This window comes from Pelophylax lessonae, assembly GCF_965119305.1.
Source record: "Pelophylax lessonae genome assembly, chromosome: 4".
Taxonomy (NCBI): Eukaryota; Metazoa; Chordata; class Amphibia; order Anura; family Ranidae; genus Pelophylax; species Pelophylax lessonae.
Genome location: NC_138771.1, coordinates 508,139,374 through 508,157,020, shown reverse-complemented (window position 1 = coordinate 508,157,020; position 17,647 = coordinate 508,139,374). Strand labels below are relative to the sequence as shown.

At 45.0% G+C, this 17,647-nt stretch overlaps 1 protein-coding gene across 1 annotated transcript in view; it reads left to right on the top strand.

Annotated features, from left to right (window-relative positions):
- Positions 1-17,647, top strand: part of LOC309552735 (prostaglandin-E(2) 9-reductase-like) — a 107,567-nt gene that overhangs the window by 59,403 nt on the left and 30,517 nt on the right. The gene's annotated exons all lie outside the window — the stretch shown is intronic.

Below are 17,647 nucleotides of genomic sequence, written 5' to 3'. Positions count from 1 at the left end.
AGAATGTCCACCATAGCTGTCAGCACTTCAGATGCTCTGGGGGGGTTAGACCTCCCTAATCCTAATTATTTATGTCCCTGGTAGAGTTGTTATTGCCTAGTGTCAAGGCCAAACAAAAAGTGCAGCGTTCTCATGGTATTAACATTGTACAACTGCTTTATATCCTTTTCTATTGAAACGCGCCACAAATGCACCGTAAACACGCCTAACGCATTAACAGCATGTTTAACGTGATGCTGCAAAGTGCCCTTTTAGCACTGGAAAAAATGTAAAAAAAATTTCAAAAGGCAATTGAGGAGCAACACTTGATACAACTTGAACACCTGCATTGCCTTGATACGCTTTAAAGGCTCCTATAGAAATTCAACCTATGTAAACCTATTTAGACAGTACCTGCTCTGTAGATAAGGAGAATGATTTGTTCAAATTCATAGGAAGATCACAGATACTGCAATAACAGCTCTTTACATCAGTGCCACACAGAAGACCATCTATAAACATATACAGGGAACAAGAAAGTGCAAAAAAAATTAGGGCATCAAGGGCACTGGTTGACCCAAACTGGGCTAATGGAGATTGGAAAAACAATGTTATCAGTATAGGTTGTGTGATGCTGCAGGAAGTGTTTTTACTGCCACATACAGGTGCATCTCAAAAATTAGAATATCATCAAAAAGTTAATTTATTTCAGTAACTCAACTCAAAACTCATATATTTTGCATAGATGCGTTACACACAGAGTGATATATTTCAAGCATTTCTTTCTTTTCATTTTGATGAATATGGCTTACAGCTAGTGAAAACCCAAAATTCAATATTTTAGAAAAAATTACACAAGACCAATAAAAAAAAAAGGATTTTCAATACAGAAATGTTTGCTTACTGAAAAGTATGTCCATGTACAGTATAGTGTGCACTCAATATTTGGTCGGGGCTCCTTTTACCTGAATTACTGCATCAATATGACATGGCACAGAGGCAATCAGCCTGTGGCACTACTGAGGTGTTATGGAAGCCCAGGTTGCTTTGGGAGTGGCTTTCAGCTCCTCTGCATTGTTGGAGCTGCTGGTGTCTCTCATCTTCCTCTTGACAATGCCCCACAGATTCTCTATGGGGTTTAGGTCAGGCAAGTTTGCTGGCCAATTGAGCACAGTACCAGGATCATTAAAGCAGGTATTGGTAATTTTGGCAGTGTGGGCAAGTGCCAAGTCCTGCTGGAAATTGAAATTAGCATCTCCATTATTAATGGGCTTTGAGTTCGAGTCCAACGTACGTTGGACTCGAACATTAGGTGTTCGTGTGTTCACATGGAGTACTTCAAGGGAAATTCGCCCGCTGATGAGCGCCCCATATTGCACTGCCCAATTGCAGTGCATTAAGTGCTTGTCATTGGGCGAAGCATGCACATGACCTATATGCTTTGGCCAATCACAGCACAATGTCCTGTCATTGCCATGATTGGACAAAGACAGGGTGCCTTTAGCCAATCATGGCACAGGGGCTAAGTCCATGCCCCACACTATATAAGGCTGCTGCTGACACGGCAGCCGTGTAGAGTGTGTTAGGGCGAGATAGGAGTGAGATTAGGCAGGTAGTGGATTGTGTGAGTTAAATAGTAATTTATCAGCCAATGCAGTATAGATATATCAACCAGTGTAGTATAGATATATCAGCAGTGCAGTATATATCAGCCCATGCATTATATATCAGACAGTGTAGTATATCAGCAGTGCAGCATATATCAGACAGTGAAAAAATTGAAAAACCCCAAATAGTGGGATTAGTATAGCGCTTGCTAGTATTATTCAGGGGTGAGCAATTACTTGTTCATGTCCTGGATAATGAAAATGGCAATCAAATTGGACATTTTTGGCACCAATTTTGGCACTAAGTCTGCACTTTATGTTAACCATAGTATTTATTTAAGATTGTTGTATATTGTGATTCATTTATATTTATTGTGAATATCACTGGTTCATTACCACTTAGCTGTGTGACCTACACAACAAAACTACAGTATTTAATTTTAATAATTATTTATACAACACTTTTTTACCACTTGATTATCCAGGACATGAACAAGTAATTGCTCACCCCTGAATAATACTAGCAAGCGCTATACTAATCCCACTATTTGGGGTTTTTCAATTTTTTCACTCACTACTACTCATATAGCAGCTGCTATCATCACCCCTCACCCTCCTTTATTCATTAATTTTTTTACCCCACCCACCCTCAATTAGGACCTCCATAGGCGCGAGGGATATACACCTGTTGGAGTATATTTTTTCCACATATATCAGACAGTGCAGTGTAAATCAGCAGTGTAGTTCATATCAGCCAGTGCAGTATATATCAGCCCGTGCAGTATATATCAGACAATGCAGTATATATCACACAGTGCAGTCTATATCAGCTGTGTAGTATATATCAGCCCGTGCAATATATATTAGCAGTGCAGTATATATCAGACAGTGCAGTATATATCAGCAGTGTAGTATATATCAGCTAGTGCAGTATATATCAGCCCGTGCAGTATAGATATATCAACCAGTGCAGTATAGATATATCAGCAGTGCAGTATATATCAGCCCATGCATTATATATCAGCCAGTGCTGTATATATCAGCCCGTGCCGTATAGATATATCAACCAGTGCAGTATAGATATATCAGCAGGGCAGTATACTGTATATCAGCCTGTGCAGTATATATCAACCTGTGCAGTATATATCAGCCAGTGCAGTATATATCAGCCTGTGCATTATATATCAACCAGTGGAGTATATATCAGCCCATGCAGTATATATCAGCAGTCCAGTATATATCAGCCAATGCAGTATTTATCAGCAGTGTAGTATACATCAGCCCGTGCAGTATATATCAGCCCGAGCAGTATAGCTACGTATATCAACTAATGCAGTATAGATATATCAGCAGTGCAGTTTATATCAGCCCATGCAGTATACATATATCAACCAGTGCAGTAAAGATATATCACCAGTGCAGTATATATCAGCCCATGCATTATATATCAGCCAGTGCAGTATATATCAGCCCGTGCAGTGTAAATATATTAGCAGTGCAGTATATATCAGCCTGTGCAGTATAGCTATATCAACCCGTGCAGTATAGATATATCAGCAGTGCAGTATATATTATCCTGTGCAGTATATATCAGCCCGTGCAGGATATATCAGCCCATGCAGTATATATAAGCCCGTGCAGTATATATCAACCTGTGCAGTATATATCAGCCCGTGCAGTATATATCAGCCCGTGCATTATATATCAACCAGTGGAGTATATATCAACCAGTGGAGTATATATCAGCCCGTGCAGTATATATCAGCAGTGCAGTATATATCAGCCAATGCAGTATATATCAGCCCCAGCAGTATAGCTATATCAACCAGTGCAGTATAGATATATCAGCAGTACAGTTTATATCAGTCCATGCATTACATATCAGCCAGTGCAGTATATATCATCCCATGCAGTATAGATATATCAACCAGTGCAGTAAAGATATATCAGCAGTGCAGTATATATCAGCCCATGCATTATATATCAGCCAGTGCAGTATAGATATATCAGCAGTGCAGTATATATCAGCCCGTGCAGAATATATCAGCCCGTGCAGTATAGCTATACCAACCCGTGCAGTATAGATATATCAGCAGTGCAGTATATATCAGACCGTGCAGGATATATCAGCCCATGCAGTATATATAAGCCAGTGTAGTATATATCAGTCCATGCAGTGTAGATATATCAACCAGTGCAGTATACATAGATATATCAGCAGTGCAGTATATATCAGCCCGTGCATTATATATCAACCAGTGCAGTATATATCAGCCCATGCAGTATAGATACTGTATATCAACCAGTGCAGTATAGATATATCAGCAGTGCAGTATACTGTATATCAGCCCGTGCAGTATATATCAGCCAGTGCAGTATATATCAGCCCGTGCATTATATATCAACCAGTGGAGTATATATCAGCCCGTGCAGTATATATCAGCAGTGCAGTATATATCAGCAGTGCAGTATATATAAGCCAGTGCACTATATATCAGCCCATGCAGTATATATCAGCCAGTGCAGTATATATCAGCCCGTGCATTATATATCAACCAGTGGCGTCTATATCAGCCCGTGCAGTATATATCAGCAGTGCAGTATGTATTAGCCAGTGCAGTATGTATCAGCCAGTGCAGTATATATCAGCCCATGCAGTATATATCAGCCAGTGGAGTACATATCAGCCCATGCAGTATAAATCAGCCCGTGTAGTATATATCAGCCCGTGCAGTATATATATATATATATATATATATATATATATATATATACACACACACACACAGTGCTTTGCGAAAGTATTCGGCCCCCTTGAACTTTTCGACCTTTTGCCACATTTCAGGCTTCAAACAAAGATATAAAACTGTAATTTTTTGTGAAGAATCAACAACAAGTGGGACACCATCATGACGTGGAACGACATTTATTGGATATTTCAAACTTTTTTAACAAATAAAAAACTGAAAAATTGGGCATGCAAAATTATTCAGCCCCCTTAAGTTAATACTTTGTAGCGCCAACTTTTTCTGCGATTACAGCTGTAAGTCGCTTGGGGTATGTCTCTATCAGTTTTGCACATCGAGAGACTGAAATTTTTGCCCATTCCTTCTTGCAAAACACCTCGAGCTTAGTGAGGTTGAATGGAGAGCGTTTGTGAACAGCAGTTTTCAGTTCTTTCCACAGATTCTCGATTGGATTCAGGTCTGGACTTTGACTTGGCCATTCTAACACCTGGATATGTTTATTTGTGAACCATTCCATTGCAGATTTTGCTTTATGTTTTGGATCATTGTCTTGTTGGAAGACAAATCTCTGTCCCAGTCTCCGGTCTTTTGCAGACTCCATCAGGTTTTCTTCCAGAATGGTCCTGTATTTGGCTCCATCCATCTTCCCATCAATTTTAACCATCTTCCCTGTCCCTGCTGAAGAAAAGCTGGCCCAGACCATGATGCTGCCACCACCATGTTTGACAGTGGGGATGGTGTGTTCAGGGTGATGAGCTGTGTTGCTTTTACGTCAAACATAACGTTTTGCATTGTTGCCAAAAAGTTTGATTTTGGTTTCATCTGACCAGAGCACCTTCTTCCACATGTTTGGTGTCTCCCAGGTGGCTTGTGGCAAACTTTAAACGACACTTTTTATGGATATCTTTAAGAAATGGCTTTCTTCTTGCCACTCTTCCAAAAAGTCCAGATTTGTGCAGTATACGACTGATTGTTGTCCTATGGACAGAGTCTCCCACCTCAGCTGTAGATCTCTGCAGTTCATCCAGAATGATCATGGGCCTCTTGACTGCATCTCTGATCAGTCTTCTCCTTCTATGAGCTGAAGGTTTAGAGGGACGGCCAGGTCTTCATAGATTAGCAGGTGTCTGATACTCCTTCTATTTCAATATTATCGCTTGCACAGTGCTCCTTGGGATGTTTAAAGCTTGGGAAATCGTTTTGTATCCAAATCCGGCTTTAAACTTCTCCACAACAGTATCTCGGACCTGCTTGGTGTGTTCCTTGTTCTTCATGATGCTCTCTGCTCTTTAAATGGACCTCTGAGACTATTACAGTGCAGGTGCATTTATACAGAGACTTGATTACACACAAGTGGATTCTATTTATCATCATTAGTCATTTAGGTCAACATTGGATCATTCAGAGATCCTCACTGAACTTTTGGAGAGAGTTTGCTGCACTGAAAGTAAAGGGGCTGAATAATTTTGCACGCCCAATTTTTCAGTTTTTTATTTGTTAATAAAGTTTGAAATATCCAATTAATTTCGTTCCACTTCATGATTGTGTCCCACTTGTTGTTGATTCTTCACAAAAAATTACAGTTTTATATCTTTATGTTTGAAGCCTGAAATGTGGCAAAAGGTCGCAAAGTTCAAGGGGGCCGAATACTTTCGCAAGGCACTGTATCAGCCAAGTCCAGTGTATATATCCGCCTGTGCAGTGTATATATCAGCCAGTGCAGCCGGTTTTCCTACTGCTCCATAAGTTGGTGGTTCTTTTTGGTGGCGCACCAGCACTAATTTTATTTACGGTATAATTACCTTTCCCCTTGTGCATCTCAGGTGCTATTCCTCCTGCCTTAGCAGGAGTTTTCTTTTTTTGGTTTTATTCTTTATTAAAAAAAATATATATAATAAAACAGTTTATAGTGCACCAAGCACAAAGGTTTTGCACCCAAGCACCATATTCCTTTCCCACAATGTAAACTAAAAAGTTATAAAAATCCCCCCAAAAAATAAAACACAATAATAAAACAGTTTATAGTGCACCAAGCACAAAAAGTATTGCACCCAAGCGTCATATTTCCATCCCTCGTTCTATAACAAACAGTTATAAACCCCTCCCCCAAAATCCACATCATGTCTTAAAGGCCAACAAGGGGAGGCAGACGCTCACAGGCCACTAAAAGAGGGCAAGCAGCCTTTGTGTCCACAGTGAAAATTGGTGGTCATGGATATGGTGCATCCTCTGCAGGGGGGGAGCGCTTGTCCTTTTTTTTCCGGTGCTGGCTGTGTTATTGATCCACAACATGCAGAAGAGTTGGTGGAGTAGATAACTAAGCCGTCCTCATCCTCCTCATCCTCTGTCACCAAAGGCTCATACTAGTTTGCCTTCCACCGCAGCTGCCAAAGTGGCCCGCTCCACAGGCTCCTTGTCCACGCTACTCCTTCTGTAGCCTCACCATCATGCACGGAGGAGTCAACTGAATTATTTCATCATAGTGTCAGTTACATGATGCTGGAGGATGCGCAGCAATTTTATTGCTCGGATGTTGGTTTCCAGGTTGTGGAAGGGAATAATGTGAGCCTAGAGAGGGGGGTGACAACGACGGACAAGAAACTAGCAGTCATGTTGCCACAACTGCAGCATACTGCCGAGTTTGCTCAGTGAGGAGGAGGAAGGGGATGATGAGGTCACTGACTGTAATTGAGTGCCTGAGAGAATAGAGGAGGAAAGTGAGGAAGAGGAGGAGGTAGCACAACTCCATTGAGGCAGGATGTGCTCCAGGGGCCGCCTTAAGGGGAGCCACCCTATTGCATCACGCCACAGAGCTCCACAGGTGCAGGGCGCTGCTAACTCCCAGCTGACTTCCAAACGTTCATTGGTGTGGGCATTTTTCCACACATGTGCAGTAGAACGCAGCGTTGCTGTTTGCAATCTTTGCCTAAAGCGGATCAAGCGTGGCCAGAACACCAACCGCTTGGGCGCCACATGCTTGACAAGACATATGACGACCTGCCATGCAGTCCGTTGGCAACAGCACGTGAAAGACCAACATCATAAAAAAATACAGACTTCTCCTTACTCCTCATTTGTGATCTCTACCCCTACTATACCTCATGTCTTCTCAAAAACTTGCACTGAGAGGGATGATGGTATAGCAATGGGTGCCACAGATACTTGCACCCAATCTGCTAGCAGTACACCACCTGTTGATTTCACCGACAGGCAAATTTCGCTACCCCAGTTGCTGAACCGTAAAAAAAAATACTGTCCCAGCCATCCACATGCTCAGCATCTAAATTCTAGCCTGGCCAAATTGCTAGCACTACAACTGCTGCCTTTTTTTATCTGGTAGACTCTGCCCCCTTTCGCGAATTTGCGGAATGTGCTGTACCACAGTGGTAGGTTCCAAAAAAGACATTTCTTTTCACGTAAGTCCATTCCATCTCTCTACCATCATATGGAAGGTAGTGTTTTGGCCTCGTTGGACAGAGCAGTCAGCCGGCAGGTTCACATTACTGCTGACTCTCAGTCCAGCAGGCATGGACAGGGACGTTACATTTCCTTCACAGAGCACTGGGTAAATCTGTTGGCAGCTGGGAAGGATGCAGGACAGGGTTCAGTACTGGAGCTTGTTCTGCCTCCATGCCTCCAAAAAGCTGGTGCTGATTCTGCCACATCTGTCTACTCCACCCCCTCCTCCTATTCTTCTTCCTCTATGTCGTCTTCAGCAGAACTGTCCTCTGAACCAGCAGTGCTCCCTAAGCGTTTAAGGGGCTACGCAAGCAGTCAGGCTTAAAGATGCCATGCAGTGCTTAAGTTGGTCTGTCTAGGGGACAAGAGACACACCGGGGCAGAGATTCTGTCAGCTCTGCAGGGGCAGGCTCAGAGGTGGTTGACGCCACGGCAGCTTGAGCCAGGAATGGTTGTATGCGACAATGGCACCAACCTTCTCTCCGCCCTCTGACAGGGACACTTGACACATGTTCTATGCTTGGCACATGTCCTGAATTTGGTGGTGCAGCATTTCTTGAACAGGTACCCGGGCTTACAAGATCTTCTGAGGCAGGCCAAAAAAGTCTGTGGCCATTTCTGGCAGTCATACAATGCCAGTACTTGGCTATCTAACATTCAACGGGAATTCAACCTGCCCACCAACTGCCTCATTTGTGACATGCCCACCAGGTGGACCTCAACATTTTCAATGATGCAGCAGCTGCACACGCAGCAGAGGGCCATAAATAAATACCTGTGTGAGTATGGCACAAGGACAGGCTCAGTGGAGCTTGGCTTCTTTTTGCCATGCCAGTGGCTGCTGATAAAGAATGCATGCACTGCTCTGTCACCATTTGAGGAGGCCACAAGGATGGTGAGCTGGGACGATGCATGCATTAGTGACACTATCCCTCTAGTCTTCATGTTGGAGCACGTGGTTAGTGGAATCATGGATAGGGCACTTGAGACGAACAGCGGAAGGAAGAAGAGGACTTCCTTTCCTCACAAGGCCCCCTTTATGCAGATATCATTCCTGCGGGGCCACAAAACACACAGGAGGAAGAGGAGGAGGATTGTGGCAGCATGGATGTAGAGGATAACATACAAAAGTCTTCAAGGGATGGTTTTCATTCCCCAGAAACCCCAGGAGTTGTACGTGCCTGGGGAGAGGTTGCTCCTGACAATGTCACCCTTAGTGACCCAGAGGAATCAGAATTTCATGCCTCCTCAAACATAGGCTGCATGGGCTCCCTGATTCTGTAAAGTCTGCGAAAGAACCAGAGGATTTGTCGTATCTAGGAGAGGGATTATTACTGGTTGGCAACCCTTCTTGATCCAAGTTACAAGGGTAAAGTTGCAGAGCTCATCCTGCCTTCGCAGAGGGAGCAGAGGATGAAACATCTTGAGGACGCCTTGAAGAAAAATTTGTGTAACACCTTTCCAGACACTGGGAGGTTACCATTTTCTGGACATGTTTCTGAGGCTTTGTTCAGCCAAAGGAGGAGCAATGGAGAAGGCGGCTGGCTGACCGATGCCTTTAAACAATTATCAAAATTATATCACAATTATAAAAATCAGCGCCCAGGGCTGTTAGCTTTAAGCAACCATCGGCAGCGTCTCCTCATATGGTGCAGGATTATCTAGGGGCAAGAGCAGACTTAGAGACCTTTCCAACTGAGCATCCACTGGGTTACTGGGTCTTGAGGATGGACCACTGGCCAGAGCTTGCTCAATATGCAATGGAGCTACTGGCCTGTCCTGCTTCCAGCGTGCTTTCCAAATGGACATTTAGTGCTGCTGGAGGTTTTGTGACGGACAAAAGAGTACGTCTGTCCACAGACTTCGTTGACCAACTGACTTTTATCAAAATTAATCAGTCCTGGATCAACAGCAGCTATCAAGCCCCTGATGCTGATGTAACTGATTGGATTTGCTAGGGGTCTGCCATCCCTTGAAGACTGCATATGCTGTCTATCCTATTCCTCAATCTTAATTATGCTAGCTTCCAACAATGTTTTTGGTTTAGGGCACCACCAACACACAAGGCCCAATTTTTCCTGCACCTGTATGACAAGTACATGCAATTTCAAATCAAATTTTTAACAGCAGGGCCTGTTCCTGCGGCCAGCAAGAGTAACTGCGAGGGGTTGTGGTGTTCAGGCACCACTAACAACCGAGGCCCAATTTTTCTGCACCTGTATGACAAGTACATACAATTTGAATTTTGTATTGAATTTTTAACAGCAGGCCCTGTTTCTGCGGCCTGCAAGAGTAACCGCGAGGGATTGGGGTGTTCAGGCACCAATAACAACCGAGGCACAATTTTTCTGCACCTGTATGACAAGTACATGCAATTTTAATTTTGTATTGAATGTTTAACAGCAGGGCCCGTTCCTGTGCCCAGCAAGAGTAACTGTGAGGGGTTGTGGTGTTCAGGCACCACCAACAACCCAGGCCCAATTTTTCTGCACCTCTCTGACAAGTACATGCGATTTGAATTTTGGATCTAATTTTTAACAGCAGGGCCAATTCCTGCGCCCAGCAAGAGTAACCGCGAGGGGTTGCGTTGTTCAGGCACCACCAACAACCAAGGACAAATTTTTCTGCACCTGTATGACAAGTACATGCAATTTCAAATCTAATTTTTAACAGCAGGGCCTGTTCCTGCAGCCAGCAAGAGTAACTGCGAGGGGTTGTGGTGTTCAGGCACAACTAACAACCGAGGCCCAATTTTTCTGCACCTGTATGACAAGTACATGCAATTTGAATTTTGTATCAAATTTTTAACAGCAGGCCCCGTTCCTGAGCCCAGCAAGAGTAACTGCGAGGGGTTGCGGTGTTCAGGCACCACCAACAACCAAGGCCCAATTTTTCTGCACCTCTATGACAAGAACATGCGCCGTTTTTTTTTTTGTTTTAACTTTTATTCGAAAGAAAATGCTTTATAAGGTTACAGCAATGCACTATACAGATGCAAGAGAAGAAAAGCTACAATATGACTGGTTACATAAAAGCCTTTTCTGAACTTAGGAAAAAGGGTGTGGAGAACATGGTAAAATGAACTTTGTATTAATTGGTAATAAAGTACATATAAGTTGACTGTATGTAGTAAAGATCTACAGGTAGATATCTTGACATGTGTTGTACACAGAGCTTGTCCTCATGTTAGGGACGAGTCTCCATCCAGAAGTTGGGGGTGGTAAACAAGAGTGGCTTCCGTGGAAGCATATTTAGTGATCCAAGATTATGTTACTGGAATGTCTGATCCACGTACTCCAAAGAGTGTGAAATTTTGCCATTGTGAGGTGAGCTTTAGCGAACACGTATTCCAGCATCATATGTTCATTTAGAATACTGATCAATTGCGGAAGAGTGGGGGGAGAGTCAGATTTCCAGCTGCGAGATAATTCTAAGCGAGCTGCACATCCCACATTTTCTCCAACAGAGAGGTGAGGCTTCAGGGTAAATCCGTGCTAGCTTACCGGGTGTGTAGTACCAGTTGTGCAGAATCTTTTGTACTGTTTCCCAGTGATTGATACACTTTGAGAAAGTACGCAGTTTTGAAAGTGCTCTTTGCCACTGCGATGTTGCTGCTGACAGGTCTTGATATAGTGCAATGTTGGCGTACGGTGCTGGGAGTGTGCGCGCTTCTCTAGCTGCTTTAAGGAGCCTGTCTTTAATGTGTAAAAAGTGTACTCGGGCCAGTACATCCCGAGGCACCATGTCAGGCAGATGTTTTGGTTTCATAATCCTGTGTGCCCTATCGATCAGGATGTCCCGGAGAGAGAGATCTGGGAGCAGTTTGAGGAACAGCTGCTGAAGATATGGTTTCGGCTCTTTATTCTTTAGTATTTCAGGGATGCCCCTGAATTTGATGTTGTTGTGCCGGGAATGATCTTCCAAATCGGCGATTTTAAGCTGCAGTGTGCGGATTTCTTCTGTGTGTGTATCATGTGCATCGAGCATTTCATTATGGCCCACAGCCACTTCTCTTAATTGCTCCTCAATTTGCTCAGTGCGGTCCTACATGTGGTCCATCCTATTGATTAGTTGTGCATTGGAGGAGCCCAGCTCTCTCTGAAGACCAGACTGTAAAGAGAGCAGCATAGCTTTTAGAGTAGTTTCTGATGCTGGGGTATCTGAGGCAGGGAAGGCAGCTAGTGTCTCATAGCTGTCAGTGTCTCTGTCAGTCAGGGACTCCAAGATGGCAGCTCCATGTATTTTGTTAGCTGAGGGAGGCTTGTTTGAGGACTTTATATCGATCTGGCAGCCCTCTTACCTCTATCTGTAGACTGACCTGGCTTGGATGGCGATTTAGGGGAGGATTCCCCCATATCTGACAGCCCCTCCTGTGTCTGTGGGATGCTTTGCTCCAGCGGAGTGTGTGGGTGGGAGGCATCCCCGGCATTTCCGGCGCCATGTTGGCCTGATGTGGTTGTCGGCTGTGTGAAGAAATCCGTCAGACGCCGCGGACCCTGCGCCATCAGGTTTCTCCGAGTCATAGCCAGTCCACTCCTGAGCAGATTGCGCCCTGGTGGGGTTGGCTGTCGGCGGATGTAGTCACTCGTAGCTAAAGACACCCGTTTGAGGAGGAGAAGGACTAAGCGGTCATCTCACTCAGCGGCTAGGACACGCCCCTTTTTCTTTTTTTTTTTTTATCTGTATTTCCGGGAGCTGACAATACATCACAGCGGCAAGTTTGAATTACATTTTTCCTTTAGAAATGTCAGTATTGCTGCAGAAGGCTACATACATCGTACAAATGCGCCACTTTAGAGGCACATTAAGGGGACCCCCCCAAGCACGATATTGAAAAGGAATTTTTCATTTTTATTGTTTCACTTTAGGCATCATTAAAATCACTGCTCCTGTAAAAACGATTGTTTTAAAAAAAAAAATAAAAATATTGCCATTGGTACGTGTACCCCAGGGCAGTACCCGGACCCCCATACACTTTTTTTGGGCAAAAACTTGCATTTCAGCCATTAAAATGAGGACTTTTAATTTTTCAGGTTAGAGTCCCAGAGACTTTAATGAAGTTCGAATGTTCGAACAAACTTCCCCCGGTTCGCGGTGTTCTGGTGCGAACCGAACAGGGGGGAGTTCGGCCCATCCCTAATCTCCATAAAGCAGGTCAGCAGAGGGAAGCATGAAGTGATCTAGAATTTCCTGGTAGAGAGCTGCGCTGACTTTTGACTTGGTACACAGTGGACCAACACCAGCAGATGACATGGCTCCCCAAATAATCACTGACTGTGGAAACCTCACACTGGACCTCATGCAACTTGGATTCTGTGCCACTCAACTCTAGCTCCAGACTCTGGGACCTTGACTTCCAAATGCAATGCAAAATTTTCCACAGTCCTTGATGATTTGGTCCATGTCATCTGCTGGTGTTGGTCCACTGTGCTTTATCAAGTCCAAAGTGGAGCCCTCTACCAGGAAGTTTTAAAGCTCTTCATGCTTCCCTCTGCTGACCAGCTTTATGGAGATGCTGATTTCATTTCCCAGCAGGACTTGGCACCTGCCCACACTGCCAAAGAACCGATACCTGGTTTAATGATCATGGTACTGTGCTCAATTGGCCAGCAAACTCACCTCACCTAAACACCATAGAGAATCTGTGGGGCATTGTCAAGAAGAAGATGAGAGACACCAGACCCAACAATGCACATGACCCGAAAGCCACTATCAAAAAAAAATCTGGACCTCCAAACCACGTCAGCAGTGTCACAGGCTGCTCGCCTCCATGCCACGCAGCATTTATGCATTAATTCATGCAACAGCAGCCCTGACCAAGTATTGAGTGCATACTATACTGTACATGGACATACAGTACTTTTCAGTAAGCCAACATTTCTGTATTAACCACTTGCCGACCGCCGCACGTCAATTTATATCGGCGGTCAGTCCCTCACAGGCAGAGCGACGTAGGGCTACGTCGCTAGCCTGTGAGGGTATAGGGAGCGAGCGCGCGCCGCCGGAGGCGCGCTCCCGCGTGGTCACGGACCCCCCCGCGCGTGTGACCGGCGGACCCGAATATCCGCCGGTCATTCGCGATCGTCGGGTGGAGAGGGAGAAAGGCAGGCGGCTGATGTAAACAAGCCGCCTGTCATTCTCCCCTGTGTAGGAATGGTGATCATACGGTTCTACTATGTAGGACCGTTGATCACTGTTCCTACACCTCAAGCCACAGCCAATCACAGTTAGAATCACGCCCCTAGGGACACACATAACCCTTCCCTCTCAAAAAAGTTAACCCCTTCACTGCCAGTGTAATTTTACAGTAACAGTGCATATGTATAGCACTGATTACTGTAGAAATGTCACTGGTAACCCCAACAGTGTCAAAAATGTCAGTCAAGTGTCCGATCTGTCCGCCGCAATGTCGCAGTCCCGCAAAAAAAATCGCAGATCGCCGCCATTACGCGTTAAAAAAAAAAACAACAAAAATGACAAAAATCTTTCCCTTTGTTAGTAAACGCAATAACTTTTGCGCAAACCAATCAAAATACGTTTTTTGCGATTTTTTTTTACCAAACATATGGTAAAAAAAAAAAAATTGGCCCAAAACGTTAAAAAATTTTGATTTTTACTTTTTTTTGGGGGGGAATTTCATATAAAAAATGTGAAAAATATTGTTATTTTTGCGAAATTGACGCTGTTTTTTTGTTTATAGCGCAAAAAGTAAAAAACGCACAGGTGATCAAATACCACCCAAAGAAAGCTCTGTTTGTGGGAAAAAAAGGACGTCAAATGTGTTTAGGTACAGCGTCGCACGACCGCGCAATTGTCTGTTAAAATCACACAGTGCCGAATCGCAAAATAGGCCCTGGTCAGGAAGGGGGTAAAATCTTCCGGGGCTTAAGTGATTAAAAATCCTTTTTTTTATTGGTCTTATGTAATATTCTATTTTCTGAGAAACTGAATATTTGGTTTTCACTAGCTGTAAACCATAATTATCAAAATAAAGAAAGAAATGTGTGAAATATATCACTCTGCGTGTAACGCATCTATATAAAATTAATGCGTTTCACTTTATTAATTGAATTACTGAAATAAATGAACTTTTTGATGATATTCTGATTTCATGAGATGCACCTGTATTGGGTCCTTTTAAGCCAAAATTAACTTTGTTTTTGTTTTTAATAAAGTTCTGTATTGCAGTTACAAAAACAGAAAATAAAGTAAATGCAAAGTCAGTTACACTTACTTGTGTCGACCAAACCTCCCACTCCAAACCACTCATCACTCAGAACCCTATATAATGCATAAGGGAGTAATATACAGAAGTCAGGTGGCCAGGATTACACAAGATAAGATTGTATTTATCACAAAAGCTATACCAGACACAGATTACTTGAGTCAAGAGAGTAAATATGCATCCAGTTCAACAGCAGTGGATGTTTAATGAATGAACTCAGAATTACTCTCAGTCTTGGGAGGGTCTTTTTTTGCATTCCAAACCAAAACTGGCTAATATTATGACACAGTTGAGAGGGGAACTAGGAAGGCTCCCAATAGCGGGGATCCTAGTTCAACAAAGCAGTGTTGAACATAATATAACTGGGTACTAATATTTATAGGCAGTGGCGTAGCGTGGGGGGTGCAGGGGGGGCCGGCCGCACCGGGCGCAACATCTGGGGGGCGCATCCTGCAGTGTCACTCTGTCTGACATTATATATATTACTAACACAGTGTCATCACACACTGTTTGCGGCTGCCGCCATCTTTAGGCTGGGAGATAGCCGGCGGGCGTCCTATGGCTGGAAAGTGCGGGTCGAGGCGGGGCGGAGCTGGACTGTGCCTCCCCTGCCTATTGGCGTAGCGTTGCAAGCTCTGCACAGCTCAGTCAGCTCAGCGAATCAGCAGCCTTCTTTTCACTCAGCAGTCCGGCGCTGTCACAGGAATCATTCATCTCTATCTTTCCAGTTGTGGCACTCAGCCAGCACAGCGTGAAGAGGACTGAAGAGAGAGTTGTGAGAGGTGAGGTGAGACCATGAGAGATGTTTTTCTGGACTGACAGACACACAAGGCATCTAGGGAGGCAGGAGGAGGGGGGGGAGCAGCCTGGACTGGAGAGCACTGACTGCAGTAAAGTCAAAGTGGAACTGTAGGGGAGGTCAGTGTAGGTGTCAGTGGGGGGTGGGTCAGTAAAGGGGGGTCAGTGTAGGTGTCAGTGTAGGGGGGTCAGTGTAGGGGAGGTTAGTGTAGGGGGGGTCAGTGTAGGGGAGTCAGTAAAGGGGTCAGTGGAGGGGGTCAGTGAAGGGTCAATGTAGGGGAGTCAGTAAAGGGGTCAGTGGAGGGGGTCAGTGAAGGGGTCAATGTAGGGGGTCAGTGTAAGGGTTCAGTGAAGGGGGGTCAATGTAGGGGGGGACAGTGTAGGTGTCAGTGTAGGGGGGTCAGTTTAGGGGTCAGTGTAGGGGGGTCAGTTTAGGTGTCAGTGTAGGGGGGGGTCAGTGTAGGAGGGGGGTCAGTCTAGAGGTCAGTCTAGGGGGCAGAGAAGAAGGGTCAGGGAAGGGGGGGACAGTGTATGTGTCAGTGTAGGTGTCAGTGAAGGGGTTAGTGAAGGGGTCAGTGAAGGGGTCAGTGTGTGGTGGGGGGGAGGGTCAGTGTAGGGGTGTAAGTGTAGGGGGCAGTGAAGGTGTCAGGTAGGTCAGTATAGGAATCAGGAATGCCAGTGTATGTGTCAGTGTAGGTGTCAGTGAAGGGGTCAGTGTAGGGGGGTTCAGTCTAGGGGGGTTAGTGAAGGGGGGGGCAGGGAAGAAGGGGGGCCAGTGTAGGTGTCAGTGTAGGTGTCAGTAAAGGGGTCAGTGTGTGGTGGGGGGGGGGTCAGTGTAGGGGTGTAAGTGTAGGGGGCAGTGAAGGTGTCAGGTAGGTCAGTGTAGGAATCAGGAATGTCAGTGTAGGTGTCAGTGAAGAAGGGTCAGTGAAAGGGGGCCAGTGTATGTGTCAGTGTAGGTGTCAGTGTAGGGGGAGTTCAGTCTGGGGGGGTTAGTGAAGGAGGGGCAGGGAAGAAGGGGGCCAGTGTAGGTGTCAGTGTATATGTCAGTGAAGGGGTCAGTAAAGGGGTCAGAGTGTGGTGGGGGGTCAGTGTAGGGGGCAGTGAAGGTGTCAGGTAGGCCAGTGTAGGAATCAGGAATGTCAGTGTAGGTGTCAGTGAAGAAGGGTCAGTGAAAAGGGGCCAGTGTATGTGTCAGTGTAGGTGTCAGTGAAGGGGTCAGTGTAGGGGGGGGTTCAGTCTAGGGGGTTAGTGAAGGAGGGGCAGGGAAGAAGGGGAGCCAGTGTAGGTGTCAGTGTAGGTGTCAGCGTAGGTGTCAGTGAAGGGGTCAGTGAAGGGGTCAGTGTGTGGTGGGGGGGGTCAGTGTAGGGGTGTAAGTGTTGTGGCCAGTGAAGGTGTCAGGTAGGTCAGTGTAGGAATCAGGAATGTCAGTGTAGGGGGTCAGTCTAGTAATAAGGTAGGTCAGTGTAGTGATCAGGGTTGGTTAGTGCAGTGGTCAGGTAGGTCTGTGTAGGTGTCAGTATAGTAATCAGGTAGGTTAGTGTAGGAATCAGGTAAGTCTCTGTAGTGGTCAGATAGGTCTCTGTAGGTGTCAGTATAGTGATCAGGTAGGTTAGTGCAGGAAACAGGTAGGTCAGTGTAGGGGTCAGTGTAATTGTCAGGTAGGTTTGTGTAGTGATCAGGTTGGTTAGTGCAGGAATAAGGTAGGTCAGTGTAGGAATAAGATAGGTCAGTGTAGGTGTCTGTGTAGTGGTCAGGTCGGTCTGTGTAGGTGTCAGTATAGTAATCAGGTAGGTTAGTGTAGGAATAAGGTAGGTCTCTGTAGTGGTCAG